This window comes from Myxocyprinus asiaticus, chromosome 19 (assembly GCF_019703515.2).
Source record: "Myxocyprinus asiaticus isolate MX2 ecotype Aquarium Trade chromosome 19, UBuf_Myxa_2, whole genome shotgun sequence".
NCBI lineage: Eukaryota > Metazoa > Chordata > Actinopteri > Cypriniformes > Catostomidae > Myxocyprinus > Myxocyprinus asiaticus.
Window position 1 is genome coordinate 1,286,464 of NC_059362.1, and position 15,930 is coordinate 1,302,393.

The 15,930-nt window shown below is 40.7% G+C and overlaps 8 non-coding genes across 8 annotated transcripts; all 8 read left to right on the forward strand.

Annotated features, from left to right (window-relative positions):
• The first annotated feature begins 247 nt into the window (after positions 1-247).
• Positions 248-320, forward strand: trnaf-gaa (transfer RNA phenylalanine (anticodon GAA)). The gene has a single exon. It is a non-coding gene; the product is annotated as a tRNA-Phe (tRNA).
• A 3,012-nt stretch (positions 321-3,332) lies between these two features.
• On the forward strand, positions 3,333-3,404 carry trnaq-uug (transfer RNA glutamine (anticodon UUG)). Its single transcript has one exon. It is a non-coding gene; the product is annotated as a tRNA-Gln (tRNA).
• A 1,423-nt stretch (positions 3,405-4,827) lies between these two features.
• trnaf-gaa (transfer RNA phenylalanine (anticodon GAA)) lies at positions 4,828-4,900 on the forward strand. The gene has a single exon. It is a non-coding gene; the product is annotated as a tRNA-Phe (tRNA).
• A 1,754-nt stretch (positions 4,901-6,654) lies between these two features.
• On the forward strand, positions 6,655-6,727 carry trnaf-gaa (transfer RNA phenylalanine (anticodon GAA)). Its single transcript has one exon. It is a non-coding gene; the product is annotated as a tRNA-Phe (tRNA).
• Positions 6,728-8,796: 2,069 nt separating this feature from the next.
• Positions 8,797-8,868, forward strand: trnaq-uug (transfer RNA glutamine (anticodon UUG)). The gene has a single exon. It is a non-coding gene; the product is annotated as a tRNA-Gln (tRNA).
• Positions 8,869-10,290: 1,422 nt separating this feature from the next.
• Positions 10,291-10,363, forward strand: trnaf-gaa (transfer RNA phenylalanine (anticodon GAA)). The gene has a single exon. It is a non-coding gene; the product is annotated as a tRNA-Phe (tRNA).
• Positions 10,364-12,744: 2,381 nt separating this feature from the next.
• trnaq-uug (transfer RNA glutamine (anticodon UUG)) lies at positions 12,745-12,816 on the forward strand. The gene has a single exon. It is a non-coding gene; the product is annotated as a tRNA-Gln (tRNA).
• A 2,051-nt stretch (positions 12,817-14,867) lies between these two features.
• trnaq-uug (transfer RNA glutamine (anticodon UUG)) lies at positions 14,868-14,939 on the forward strand. The gene has a single exon. It is a non-coding gene; the product is annotated as a tRNA-Gln (tRNA).
• The last annotated feature ends 991 nt before the right edge of the window (positions 14,940-15,930 follow it).

The following is a 15,930-nucleotide window of genomic DNA, read 5'->3' on the forward strand; positions in this document are numbered from 1 at the left end:
AAAGAGTGGCATCATGTAAATCCATGAGGGTTTAGGCAGCTGTCTCTCTTGGCTGCTTTTGAAACATGTCCTTGTTCAACCTCCTTTCCAAAGATCAATTACACTCTCAGCTCCCAGTAGGTCCAGGAGTACTTTAACATGCACTTATGAGTGGAATCATGTAAACCACTCTTATACATAAAACTCTATAGATATTAAAAAAAAAAAGAGTAGCATCATGTAAATCCATGGGGTGCTCACTGAAAAAGCTGAAATAGCTCAGTTGGGAGAGCGTTAGACTGAAGATCTAAAGGTCCCTGGTTCAATCCCGGGTTTCGGCAATTCTCTTAGTTGGCTGCTTTTGCACCATGTCCTTGTTCAAACTCCTTTCCAAAGATCAATTACACTCTCAGCTGCCATTAGGTCCAAGAGTACTTTTACATGCACTTATATCTATCTAAAAAAAAGAGTGGCATAATGTAAATCCATGAGGGTTTAGGCAGCTGTCTCTGTTGGCTGCTTTTGCACTATGTCCTTGTTCAAACTCCTTTCCAAAGAGCAATTAAACTCTCAACTCTCAGTAGGTCCATGAGTACTTCACCATGCACTTACATAAAAAAGAGTGGAATCATGTAAATCCATGAGGGGTTAGGCAACTGTCTCTGTTGGCTGCTTTTGCACCATGTCCTTGTTAAAGCTCCTTTCCAATGATCAATTACACTCTCAACTCCCAGTAGGTCCAAGAGTACTTTGACATGCACTTATATATATCTAAAAAAAAGAGTGGCATAATGTAAATCCATGAGGGTTTAGGCAGCTGTCTCTGTTGGCTGCTTTTGCACTATGTCCTTGTTCAAACTCCTTTCCAAAGAGCAATTAAACTCTCAACTCTCAGTAGGTCCATGAGTACTTCACCATGCACTTACATAAAAAAGAGTGGAATCATGTAAATCCATGAGGGGTTAGGCAACTGTCTCTGTTGGCTGCTTTTGCACCATGTTCTTGTTCTAACTCCTTTCCAAAGAGCAATTACACTCTCAACTCCCAGTGGGCTAAAAAGGAAAGAGGATGGTTCCATATTGTAATGGAAAGCACTTTGGTCTTTGAATCCACATTTCCGAGTTCACTTCTGAATTGAACCTTCTTAGCAATTGGTGCCCAAAACAGGGGTTGGCTGCTGAAATTCCCATAAAAAGTCCTAAAGTGTGCCAATTTCCACAAAGCTTTTTCGTTCTCCACACCCAGGGGAGCGCGTAGGTGCAAATGTCAGTTCTGAGCTGTAATGGTTAGCAGTCTGGAGTCTAAATCCAGTGAACTGAGCTCAAATCTCAATGCAACCTTCAATGGCTTTTGCACCAAAGGTTCAGAGGAGCCAATAAAAAGTACTTTCCAAAAGCAGTCAGCCTCCAAATCTCATCTATTGAAAGTGTTCACACTCTGCTGCGAGAGGCAGAGATCTGTCAAAAGGGAATGCAGATCGATGCCCTGTATCAAAAGTGTGTTTTGTGGTTAAGTAGCTTAGCACCCATGAAGAATGTGACATGGCAACTGTTCCCAAGGAAACTTCAATGCACATTAAATTTCCTTTCAAGAAAGAAAGGAATGAACATGAGTGAGCACTATATGAGAAATGGAACAAATGAAAAAAAAATTAGATTAGCGTTTTTGTTAGAATTTTTTGTTGATTTGACATGTTGTTGACCTGTATACTTGCCCAAGACTTTTCAAAAAAATCTCAATTTCCTCATTCACATAGAGTGCATGACTGAAAAATGCTGTACATGGGTGTGGCATGCTGCAATACTCTGCTGGCCAGGTCCACGAGTACTTCACCATGCACATATATCAATAAAGAGTGGCATCATGTAAATCCATGGGGGTTTAGGCAGCTGTCTCTGTTTGCTGCTTTTGCACCATGTCCTTGTTCAAACTCCTTTCCAAAGATCAATTACACTCTCAGCTGCCATTAGGTCCAAGAGTACTTTTACATGCACTTATATCTATCTAAAAAAAAGAGTGGCATAATGTAAATCCATGAGGGTTTAGGCAGCTGTCTCTGTTGGCTGCTTTTGCACTATGTCCTTGTTCAAACTCCTTTCCAAAGAGCAATTACACTCTCAACTCTCAGTAGGTCCATGAGTACTTCACCATGCACTTACATAAAAAAGAGTGGCATCATGTAAATCCATGAGGGTTTAGGCAACTGTCTCTGTTGGCTGCTTTTGCACCATGTCCTTGTTAAAGCTCCTTTCCAATGATCAATTACACTCTCAACTCCCAGTAGGTCCAAGAGTACTTTGACATGCACTGATATATATCTAAAAAAAGAGTGGCATCATGTAAATCCATGAGGGTTTAGGCAGCAGTCTCTCTTGGCTGCTTTTGAAACATGTCCTTGTTCAACCTCCTTTCCAAAGAGCAATTACACTCTCAACCCTCAGTAGGTCCATGAGTACTTCACCATGCACTTATATAAAAAAGAGTGGCATAATGTAAATCCATGAGGGTTTAGGCAGCTGTCTCTGTTGGCTGCTTTTGCACTATGTCCTTGTTCAAACTCCTTTCCAAAGAGCAATTACACTCTCAACTCTCAGTAGGTCCATGAGTACTTCACCATGCACTTACATAAAAAAGAGTGGCATCATGTAAATCCATGAGGGGTTAGGCAACTGTCTCTGTTGGCTGCTTTTGCACCATGTCCTTGTTCAAACTCCTTTCCAAAGAGCAATTACACTCTCAACTCCCAGTAGGTCCAAGAGTACTTTGACATGCACTTATATATATCTAAAAAAAAGAGTGGCATCATGTAAATCCATGAGGGTTTAGGCAGCTGTCTCTCTTAGCTGCTTTTGAAACATGTCCTTGTTCAAACTCCTTTCCAAAGAGCAATTACACTCTCAGCTCCCAGTAGGTCCAAGAGTACTTTAACATGCACTTATGAGTGGCATCATGTAAACCACTCTTATATATAAAACTATGCATGCAAAAAAAAAAGTGTGGCATCATGTTAATCCATGAGGTTCTGACTGAAATAGCTCAGTTGGGAGTGCACTCAACTGAATGTTTAGAGGTTCCTGATTCAATCCCAGGTTTCAGTAACTCTCTTAGTTGGCTGCTTTTGCACCATGTCCTTGTTCAAACTCTTTTCCAAAGAGCAATTACACTCTCAACTCTCAGCGGGTCCATGAATACTTCACCATGCACTTACATAAAAAAGAGTGGCATCATGTAAATCCATGAGGGTTTATGCAGCTGTCTTTGTTGGCTGTTTTTGAAACATGTCCTTGTTCAAAGTGCTTTCCAAAGAGCAATTACACTCTCAACTCCCAGTAGGCTTAGAAGGGTCTGTGGTTGGTTCCATGGTGTAATGGTTAGCACTTTGGACTTTGAATCCAGTGATCTGAGTTCAAATCTCAGTGGAACCTCATTAGCCTCTTGTGCCCAAAAACAGAAGTTGGCTATTGAAAGTACTAAAACCTGCTTTTGTCTTGCCAATTTCCACTAAGCATATTCGTTCTCAACACCCAGGGGATCTCTCAGGAGCAAATATCAGTTCTGTGCTGTAATGGATAGCAATCTGGAGAATAAATCTAGTGAGTTGAACTCAATGCAACTTTCATTGACTTTTGCACCAAAGGTTCAGAGGAGCCAATAAAAAGTACTTTCCAAAAGCAGTCAGCCTCCAAATCTCATCTAATGAAAGTGTTCACACACTGCTGCGAGAGGCAGAGATCTGTCAAAAGGGAATGCAGATCGATGCCCTGTATCAAAAGTGTGTTTTGTGGTTAAGTAGCTTAGCACCCATGAAGAATGTGACATGGCAACTGTTCCCAAGGAAACTTCAATGCACATTAAATTTCCTTTCAAGAAAGAAAGGAATGAAGATGAGTGAGCACTATATGAGAAATGGAACAAATGAAAAAAAAAATTAGATTAGCGTTTTTGTTAGAATTTTTTGTTGATTTGACATGTTGTTGACCTGTATACTTGCCCAAGACTTTTCAAAAAAATCTCAATTTCCTCATTCACATAGAGTGCATGACTGAAAAATGCTGTACATGGGTGTGGCATGCTGCAATACTCTGCTGGCCAGGTCCACGAGTACTTCACCATGCACATATATCAATAAAGAGTGGCATCATGTAAATCCATGGGGGTTTAGGCAGCTGTCTCTGTTTGCTGCTTTTGCACCATGTCCTTGTTCAAACTCCTTTCCAAAGATCAATTACACTCTCAGCTGCCATTAGGTCCAAGAGTACTTTTACATGCACTTATATCTATCTAAAAAAAAGAGTGGCATAATGTAAATCCATGAGGGTTTAGGCAGCTGTCTCTGTTGGCTGCTTTTGCACTATGTCCTTGTTCAAACTCCTTTCCAAAGAGCAATTACACTCTCAACTCTCAGTAGGTCCATGAGTACTTCACCATGCACTTACATAAAAAAGAGTGGCATCATGTAAATCCATGAGGGTTTAGGCAACTGTCTCTGTTGGCTGCTTTTGCACCATGTCCTTGTTAAAGCTCCTTTCCAATGATCAATTACACTCTCAACTCCCAGTAGGTCCAAGAGTATTTGACATGCACTTATATATATCTAAAAAAAAGAGTGGCATCATGTAAATCCATGAGGGTTTAGGCAGCTGTCTCTCTTGGCTGCTTTTGAAACATGTCCTTGTTCAACCTCCTTTCCAAAGATCAATTACACTCTCAGCTCCCAGTAGGTCCAGGAGTACTTTAACATGCACTTATGAGTGGAATCATGTAAACCACCCTTATACATAAAACTCTATAGATATAAAAAAAAAAAAGAGTAGCATCATGTAAATCCATGGGGTACTCACTGAAAAAGCCTAAATAGCTCAGTTGGGAGAGCGTTAGACTGAAGATCTAAAGGTCCCTGGTTCAATCCCGGGTTTCGGCAATTCTCTTAGTTGGCTGCTTTTGCACCATGTCCTTGTATATACGCCTTTCCAAAGAACAATTACACTCTCAACACTCAGTAGGTCCATGAGTACTTCACCATGCACTTACATAAAAAAGAGTGGAATCATGTAAATCCATGAGGGGTTAGGCAACTGTCTCTGTTGGCTGCTTTTGCACCATGTTCTTGTTCTAACTCCTTTCCAAAGAGCAATTACACTCTCAACTCCCAGTGGGCTAAAAAGGAAAGAGGATGGTTCCATATTGTAATGGAAAGCACTTTGGTCTTTGAATCCACATTTCCGAGTTCACTTCTGAATTGAACCTTCTTAGCAATTGGTGCCCAAAACAGGGGTTGGCTGCTGAAATTCCCATAAAAAGTCCTAAAGTGTGCCAATTTCCACAAAGCTTTTTCGTTCTCCACACCCAGGGGAGCGCGTAGGTGCAAATGTCAGTTCTGAGCTGTAATGGTTAGCAGTCTGGAGTCTAAATCCAGTGAACTGAGCTCAAATCTCAATGCAACCTTCAATGGCTTTTGCACCAAAGGTTCAGAGGAGCCAATAAAAAGTACTTTCCAAAAGCAGTCAGCCTCCAAATCTCATCTATTGAAAGTGTTCACACTCTGCTGCGAGAGGCAGAGATCTGTCAAAAGGGAATGCAGATCGATGCCCTGTATCAAAAGTGTGTTTTGTGGTTAAGTAGCTTAGCACCCATGAAGAATGTGGCATGGCAACTGTTCCCAAGGAAACTTCAATGCACATTAAATTTCCTTTCAAGAAAGAAAGGAATGAACATGAGTGAGCACTATATGAGAAATGGAACAAATGAAAAAAAATTAGATTAGCGTTTTTGTTAGAATTTTTTGTTGATTTGACATGTTGTTGACCTGTATACTTGCCCAAGACTTTTCAAAAAAATCTCAATTTCCTCATTCACATAGAGTGCATGACTGAAAAATGCTGTACATGGGTGTGGCATGCTGCAATACTCTGCTGGCCAGGTCCACGAGTACTTCACCATGCACATATATCAATAAAGAGTGGCATCATGTAAATCCATGGGGGTTTAGGCAGCTGTCTCTGTTTGCTGCTTTTGCACCATGTCCTTGTTCAAACTCCTTTCCAAAGATCAATTACACTCTCAGCTGCCATTAGGTCCAAGAGTACTTTTACATGCACTTATATCTATCTAAAAAAAAGAGTGGCATAATGTAAATCCATGAGGGTTTAGGCAGCTGTCTCTGTTGGCTGCTTTTGCACTATGTCCTTGTTCAAACTCCTTTCCAAAGAGCAATTACACTCTCAACTCTCAGTAGGTCCATGAGTACTTCACCATGCACTTACATAAAAAAGAGTGGCATCATGTAAATCCATGAGGGTTTAGGCAACTGTCTCTGTTGGCTGCTTTTGCACCATGTCCTTGTTAAAGCTCCTTTCCAATGATCAATTACACTCTCAACTCCCAGTAGGTCCAAGAGTACTTTGACATGCACTTATATATATCTAAAAAAAGAGTGGCATCATGTAAATCCATGAGGGTTTAGGCAGCTGTCTCTCTTGGCTGCTTTTGAAACATGTCCTTGTTCAACCTCCTTTCCAAAGATCAATTACACTCTCAGCTCCCAGTAGGTCCAGGAGTACTTTAACATGCACTTATGAGTGGAATCATGTAAACCACTCTTATACATAAAACTCTATAGATATAAAAAAAAAAAAGAGTAGCATCATGTAAATCCATGGGGTACTCACTGAAAAAGCCGAAATAGCTCAGTTGGGAGAGCGTTAGACTGAAGATCTAAAGGTCCCTGGTTCAATACCGGGTTTTGGCAATTCTCTTAGTTGGCTGCTTTTGCACCATGTCCTTGTATATACGCCTTTCCAAAGAACAATTACACTCTCAACACTCAGTAGGTCCATGAGTACTTCACCATGCACTTACATAAAAAAGAGTGGAATCATGTAAATCCATGAGGGGTTAGGCAACTGTCTCTGTTGGCTGCTTTTGCACCATGTTCTTGTTCTAACTCCTTTCCAAAGAGCAATTACACTCTCAACTCCCAGTGGGCTAAAAAGGAAAGAGGATGGTTCCATATTGTAATGGAAAGCACTTTGGTCTTTGAATCCACATTTCCGAGTTCACTTCTGAATTGAACCTTCTTAGCAATTGGTGCCCAAAACAGGGGTTGGCTGCTGAAATTCCCATAAAAAGTCCTAAAGTGTGCCAATTTCCACAAAGCTTTTTCGTTCTCCACACCCAGGGGAGCGCGTAGGTGCAAATGTCAGTTCTGAGCTGTAATGGTTAGCAGTCTGGAGTCTAAATCCAGTGAACTGAGCTCAAATCTCAATGCAACCTTCAATGGCTTTTGCACCAAAGGTTCAGAGGAGCCAATAAAAAGTACTTTCCAAAAGCAGTCAGCCTCCAAATCTCATCTATTGAAAGTGTTCACACTCTGCTGCGAGAGGCAGAGATCTGTCAAAAGGGAATGCAGATCGATGCCCTGTATCAAAAGTGTGTTTTGTGGTTAAGTAGCTTAGCACCCATGAAGAATGTGACATGGCAACTGTTCCCAAGGAAACTTCAATGCACATTCAATTTCCTTTCAAGAAAGAAAGGAATGAACATGAGTGAGCACTATATGAGAAATGGAACAAATGAAAAAAAATTAGATTAGCGTTTTTGTTAGAATTTTTTGTTGATTTGACATGTTGTTGACCTGTATACTTGCCCAAGACTTTTCAAAAAAATCTCAGTTTCCTCATTCACATAGAGTGCATGACTGAAAAATGCTGTACATGGGTGTGGCATGCTGCAATACTCTGCTGGCCAGGTCCACGAGTACTTCACCATGCACATATATCAATAAAGAGTGGCATCATGTAAATCCATGGGGGTTTAGGCAGCTGTCTCTGTTTGCTGCTTTTGCACCATGTCCTTGTTCAAACTCCTTTCCAAAGATCAATTACACTCTCAGCTGCCATTAGGTCCAAGAGTACTTTTACATGCACTTATATATATCTAAAAAAAAGAGTGGCATCATGTAAATCCATGAGGGTTTAGGCAGCTGTCTCTGTTGGCTGCTTTTGCACTATGTCCTTGTTCAAACTCCTTTCCAAAGAGCAATTACACTCTCAACTCTCAGAAGGTCCATGTGTACTTCACCATGCACTTACATAAAAAAGAGTGGCATCATGTAAATCCATGAGGGTTTAGGCAACTGTCTCTGTTGGCTGCTTTTGCACCATGTCCTTGTTAAAGCTCCTTTCCAAAGATCAATTACACTCTCAACTCCCAGTAGGTCCAAGAGTACTTTGACATGCACTTATATATATCTAAAAAAAAGAGTGGCATCATGTAAATCCATGAGGGTTTAGGCAGCTGTCTCTCTTAGCTGCTTTTGAAACATGTCCTTGTTCAAACTCCTTTCCAAAGAGCAATTACACTCTCAGCTCCCAGTAGGTCCAAGAGTACTTTAACATGCACTTATGAGTGGCATCATGTAAACCACTCTTGTATATAAAACTATGCATGCAAAAAAAAAGTGTGGCATCATGTTAATCCATGAGGTTCTGACTGAAATAGCTCAGTTGGGAGTGCACTCAACTGAATGTTTAGAGGTTCCTGATTCAATCCCAGGTTTCAGTAACTCTCTTAGTTGGCTGCTTTTGCACCATGTCCTTGTTCAAACTCTTTTCCAAAGAGCAATTACACTCTCAACTCTCAGCGGGTCCATGAATACTTCACCATGCACTTACATAAAAAAGAGTGGCATCATGTAAATCCATGAGGGTTTATGCAGCTGTCTTTGTTGGCTGTTTTTGAAACATGTCCTTGTTCAAAGTGCTTTCCAAAGAGCAATTACACTCTCAACTCCCAGTAGGCTTAGAAGGGTCTGTGGTTGGTTCCATGGTGTAATGGTTAGCACTTTGGACTTTGAATCCAGTGATCTGAGTTCAAATCTCAGTGGAACCTCATTAGCCTCTTGTGCCCAAAAACAAAAGTTGGCTATTGAAAGTACTAAAACCTGCTTTTGTCTTGCCAATTTCCACTAAGCATATTCGTTCTCAACACCCAGGGGATCTCTCAGGAGCAAATATCAGTTCTGTGCTGTAATGGATAGCAATCTGGAGAATAAATCTAGTGAGTTGAACTCAATGCAACTTTCATTGACTTTTGCACCAAAGGTTCAGAGGAGCCAATAAAAAGTACTTTCCAAAAGCAGTCAGCCTCCAAATCTCATCTAATGAAAGTGTTCACACACTGCTGCGAGAGGCAGAGATCTGTCAAAAGGGAATGCAGATCGATGCCCTGTATCAAAAGTGTGTTTTGTGGTTAAGTATCTTAGCACCCATGAAGAATGTGACATGGCAACTGTTCCCAAGGAAACTTCAATGCACATTAAATTTCCTTTCAAGAAAGAAAGGAATGAAGATGAGTGAGCACTATATGAGAAATGGAACAAATGAAAAAAAAATTAGATTAGCGTTTTTGTTAGAATTTTTTGTTGATTTGACATGTTGTTGACCTGTATACTTGCCCAAGACTTTTCAAAAAAATCTCAATTTCCTCATTCACATAGAGTGCATGACTGAAAAATGCTGTACATGGGTGTGGCATGCTGCAATACTCTGCTGGCCAGGTCCACGAGTACTTCACCATGCACATATATCAATAAAGAGTGGCATCATGTAAATCCATGGGGGTTTAGGCAGCTGTCTCTGTTTGCTGCTTTTGCACCATGTCCTTGTTCAAACTCCTTTCCAAAGATCAATTACACTCTCAGCTGCCATTAGGTCCAAGAGTACTTTTACATGCACTTATATCTATCTAAAAAAAAGAGTGGCATCATGTAAATCCATGAGGGTTTAGGCAGCTGTCTCTGTTGGCTGCTTTTGCACTATGTCCTTGTTCAAACTCCTTTCCAAAGAGCAATTACACTCTCAACTCTCAGTAGGTCCATGAGTACTTCACCATGCACTTACATAAAAAAGAGTGGCATCATGTAAATCCATGAGGGTTTAGGCAACTGTCTCTGTTGGCTGCTTTTGCACCATGTCCTTGTTAAAGCTCCTTTCCAATGATCAATTACACTCTCAACTCCCAGTAGGTCCAAGAGTACTTTGACATGCACTTATATATATCTAAAAAAAGAGTGGCATCATGTAAATCCATGAGGGTTTAGGCAGCTGTCTCTCTTGGCTGCTTTTGAAACATGTCCTTGTTCAACCTCCTTTCCAAAGATCAATTACACTCTCAGCTCCCAGTAGGTCCAGGAGTACTTTAACATGCACTTATGAGTGGAATCATGTAAACCACCCTTATACATAAAACTCTATAGATATATAAAAAAAAAAGAGTAGCATCATGTAAATCCATGGGGTACTCACTGAAAAAGCCAAAATAGCTCAGTTGGGAGAGAGTTAGACTGAAGATCTAAAGGTCCCTGGTTCAATCCCGTGTTTCGGCAATTCTCTTAGTTGGCTGCTTTTGCACCATGTCCTTGTACATACGCCTTTCCAAAGAACAATTACACTCTCAACACTCAGTAGGTCCATGAGTACTTCACCATGCACTTACATAAAAAAGAGTGGAATCATGTAAATCCATGAGGGGTTAGGCAACTGTCTCTGTTGGCTGCTTTTGCACCATGTTCTTGTTCTAACTCCTTTCCAAAGAGCAATTACACTCTCAACTCCCAGTGGGCTAAAAAGGAAAGAGGATGGTTCCATATTGTAATGGAAAGCACTTTGGTCTTTGAATCCACATTTCCGAGTTCACTTCTGAATTGAACCTTCTTAGCAATTGGTGCCCAAAACAGGGGTTGGCTGCTGAAATTCCCATAAAAAGTCCTAAAGTGTGCCAATTTCCACAAAGCTTTTTCGTTCTCCACACCCAGGGGAGCGCGTAGGTGCAAATGTCAGTTCTGAGCTGTAATGGTTAGCAGTCTGGAGTCTAAATCCAGTGAACTGAGCTCAAATCTCAATGCAACCTTCAATGGCTTTTGCACCAAAGGTTCAGAGGAGCCAATAAAAAGTACTTTCCAAAAGCAGTCAGCCTCCAAATCTCATCTAATGAAAGTGTTCACACACTGCTGCGAGAGGCAGAGATCTGTCAAAAGGGAATGCAGATCGATGCCCTGTATCAAAAGTGTGTTTTGTGGTTAAGTAGCTTAGCACCCATGAAGAATGTGACATGGCAACTGTTCCCAAGGAAACTTCAATGCACATTAAATTTCCTTTCAAGAAAGAAAGGAATGAACATGAGTGAGCACTATATGAGAAATGGAACAAATGAAAAAAAATTAGATTAGCGTTTTTGTTAGAATTTTTTGTTGATTTGACATGTTGTTGACCTGTATACTTGCCCAAGACTTTTCAAAAAAATCTCAATTTCCTCATTCACATAGAGTGCATGACTGAAAAATGCTGTACATGGGTGTGGCATGCTGCAATACTCTGCTGGCCAGGTCCACGAGTACTTCACCATGCACATATATCAATAAAGAGTGGCATCATGTAAATCCATGGGGGTTTAGGCAGCTGTCTCTGTTTGCTGCTTTTGCACCATGTCCTTGTTCAAACTCCTTTCCAAAGATCAATTACACTCTCAGCTGCCATTAGGTCCAAGAGTACTTTTACATGCACTTATATCTATCTAAAAAAAAGAGTGGCATAATGTAAATCCATGAGGGTTTAGGCAGCTGTCTCTGTTGGCTGCTTTTGCACTATGTCCTTGTTCAAACTCCTTTCCAAAGAGCAATTACACTCTCAACTCTCAGTAGGTCCATGAGTACTTCACCATGCACTTACATAAAAAAGAGTGGCATCATGTAAATCCATGAGGGTTTAGGCAACTGTCTCTGTTGGCTGCTTTTGCACCATGTCCTTGTTAAAGCTCCTTTCCAATGATCAATTACACTCTCAACTCCCAGTAGGTCCAAGAGTACTTTGACATGCACTTATATATATCTAAAAAAAGAGTGGCATCATGTAAATCCATGAGGGTTTAGGCAGCTGTCTCTGTTGGCTGCTTTTGCACTATGTCCTTGTTCAAACTCCTTTCCAAAGAGCAATTACACTCTCAACTCTCAGAAGGTCCATGTGTACTTCACCATGCACTTACATAAAAAAGAGTGGCATCATGTAAATCCATGAGGGTTTAGGCAACTGTCTCTGTTGGCTGCTTTTGCACCATGTCCTTGTTAAAGCTCCTTTCCAAAGATCAATTACACTCTCAACTCCCAGTAGGTCCAAGAGTACTTTGACATGCACTTATATATATCTAAAAAAAGAGTGGCATCATGTAAATCCATGAGGGTTTAGGCAGCTGTCTCTCTTAGCTGCTTTTGAAACATGTCCTTGTTCAAACTCCTTTCCAAAGAGCAATTACACTCTCAGCTCCCAGTAGGTCCAAGAGTACTTTAACATGCACTTATGAGTGGCATCATGTAAACCACTCTTATATATAAAACTATGCATGCAAAAAAAAAGTGTGGCATCATGTTAATCCATGAGGTTCTGACTGAAATAGCTCAGTTGGGAGTGCACTCAACTGAATGTTTAGAGGTTCCTGATTCAATCCCAGGTTTCAGTAACTCTCTTAGTTGGCTGCTTTTGCACCATGTCCTTGTTCAAACTCTTTTCCAAAGAGCAATTACACTCTCAACTCTCAGCGGGTCCATGAATACTTCACCATGCACTTACATAAAAAAGAGTGGCATCATGTAAATCCATGAGGGTTTATGCAGCTGTCTTTGTTGGCTGTTTTTGAAACATGTCCTTGTTCAAAGTGCTTTCCAAAGAGCAATTACACTCTCAACTCCCAGTAGGCTTAGAAGGGTCTGTGGTTGGTTCCATGGTGTAATGGTTAGCACTTTGGACTTTGAATCCAGTGATCTGAGTTCAAATCTCAGTGGAACCTCATTAGCCTCTTGTGCCCAAAAACAGAAGTTGGCTATTGAAAGTACTAAAACCTGCTTTTGTCTTGCCAATTTCCACTAAGCATATTCGTTCTCAACACCCAGGGGATCTCTCAGGAGCAAATATCAGTTCTGTGCTGTAATGGATAGCAATCTGGAGAATAAATCTAGTGAGTTGAACTCAATGCAACTTTCATTGACTTTTGCACCAAAGGTTCAGAGGAGCCAATAAAAAGTACTTTCCAAAAGCAGTCAGCCTCCAAATCTCATCTAATGAAAGTGTTCACACACTGCTGCGAGAGGCAGAGATCTGTCAAAAGGGAATGCAGATCGATGCCCTGTATCAAAAGTGTGTTTTGTGGTTAAGTAGCTTAGCACCCATGAAGAATGTGACATGGCAACTGTTCCCAAGGAAACTTCAATGCACATTAAATTTCCTTTCAAGAAAGAAAGGAATGAAGATGAGTGAGCACTATATGAGAAATGGAACAAATGAAAAAAAAATTAGATTAGCGTTTTTGTTAGAATTTTTTGTTGATTTGACATGTTGTTGACCTGTATACTTGCCCAAGACTTTTCAAAAAAATCTCAATTTCCTCATTCACATAGAGTGCATGACTGAAAAATGCTGTACATGGGTGTGGCATGCTGCAATACTCTGCTGGCCAGGTCCACGAGTACTTCACCATGCACATATATCAATAAAGAGTGGCATCATGTAAATCCATGGGGGTTTAGGCAGCTGTCTCTGTTTGCTGCTTTTGCACCATGTCCTTGTTCAAACTCCTTTCCAAAGATCAATTACACTCTCAGCTGCCATTAGGTCCAAGAGTACTTTTACATGCACTTATATCTATCTAAAAAAAGAGTGGCATAATGTAAATCCATGAGGGTTTAGGCAGCTGTCTCTGTTGGCTGCTTTTGCACTATGTCCTTGTTCAAACTCCTTTCCAAAGAGCAATTACACTCTCAACTCTCAGTAGGTCCATGAGTACTTCACCATGCACTTACATAAAAAAGAGTGGCATCATGTAAATCCATGAGGGTTTAGGCAACTGTCTCTGTTGGCTGCTTTTGCACCATGTCCTTGTTAAAGCTCCTTTCCAATGATCAATTACACTCTCAACTCCCAGTAGGTCCAAGAGTACTTTGACATGCACTTATATATATCTAAAAAAAAGAGTGGCATCATGTAAATCCATGAGGGTTTAGGCAGCTGTCTCTGTTGGCTGCTTTTGCACTATGTCCTTGTTCAAACTCCTTTCCAAAGAGCAATTACACTCTCAACTCTCAGAAGGTCCATGTGTACTTCACCATGCACTTACATAAAAAAGAGTGGCATCATGTAAATCCATGAGGGTTTAGGCAACTGTCTCTGTTGGCTGCTTTTGCACCATGTCCTTGTTAAAGCTCCTTTCCAAAGATCAATTACACTCTCAACTCCCAGTAGGTCCAAGAGTACTTTGACATGCACTTATATATATCTAAAAAAAAGAGTGGCATCATGTAAATCCATGAGGGTTTAGGCAGCTGTCTCTCTTAGCTGCTTTTGAAACATGTCCTTGTTCAAACTCCTTTCCAAAGAGCAATTACACTCTCAGCTCCCAGTAGGTCCAAGAGTACTTTAACATGCACTTATGAGTGGCATCATGTAAACCACTCTTATATATAAAACTATGCATGCAAAAAAAAAAGTGTGGCATCATGTTAATCCATGAGGTTCTGACTGAAATAGCTCAGTTGGGAGTGCACTCAACTGAATGTTTAGAGGTTCCTGATTCAATCCCAGGTTTCAGTAACTCTCTTAGTTGGCTGCTTTTGCACCATGTCCTTGTTCAAACTCTTTTCCAAAGAGCAATTACACTCTCAACTCTCAGCGGGTCCATGAATACTTCACCATGCACTTACATAAAAAAGAGTGGCATCATGTAAATCCATGAGGGTTTATGCAGCTGTCTTTGTTGGCTGTTTTTGAAACATGTCCTTGTTCAAAGTGCTTTCCAAAGAGCAATTACACTCTCAACTCCCAGTAGGCTTAGAAGGGTCTGTGGTTGGTTCCATGGTGTAATGGTTAGCACTTTGGACTTTGAATCCAGTGATCTGAGTTCAAATCTCAGTGGAACCTCATTAGCCTCTTGTGCCCAAAAACAGAAGTTGGCTATTGAAAGTACTAAAACCTGCTTTTGTCTTGCCAATTTCCACTAAGCATATTCGTTCTCAACACCCAGGGGATCTCTCAGGAGCAAATATCAGTTCTGTGCTGTAATGGATAGCAATCTGGAGAATAAATCTAGTGAGTTGAACTCAATGCAACTTTCATTGACTTTTGCACCAAAGGTTCAGAGGAGCCAATAAAAAGTACTTTCCAAAAGCAGTCAGCCTCCAAATCTCATCTAATGAAAGTGTTCACACACTGCTGCGAGAGGCAGAGATCTGTCAAAAGGGAATGCAGATCGATGCCCTGTATCAAAAGTGTGTTTTGTGGTTAAGTAGCTTAGCACCCATGAAGAATGTGACATGGCAACTGTTCCCAAGGAAACTTCAATGCACATTAAATTTCCTTTCAAGAAAGAAAGGAATGAAGATGAGTGAGCACTATATGAGAAATGGAACAAATGAAAAAAAAATTAGATTAGCGTTTTTGTTAGAATTTTTTGTTGATTTGACATGTTGTTGACCTGTATACTTGCCCAAGACTTTTCAAAAAAATCTCAATTTCCTCATTCACATAGAGTGCATGACTGAAAAATGCTGTACATGGGTGTGGCATGCTGCAATACTCTGCTGGCCAGGTCCACGAGTACTTCACCATGCACATATATCAATAAAGAGTGGCATCATGTAAATCCATGGGGGTTTAGGCAGCTGTCTCTGTTTGCTGCTTTTGCACCATGTCCTTGTTCAAACTCCTTTCCAAAGATCAATTACACTCTCAGCTGCCATTAGGTCCAAGAGTACTTTTACATGCACTTATATCTATCTAAAAAAAGAGTGGCATAATGTAAATCCATGAGGGTTTAGGCAGCTGTCTCTGTTGGCTGCTTTTGCACTATGTCCTTGTTCAAACTCCTTTCCAAAGAGCAATTACACTCTCAACTCTCAGTAGGTCCATGAGT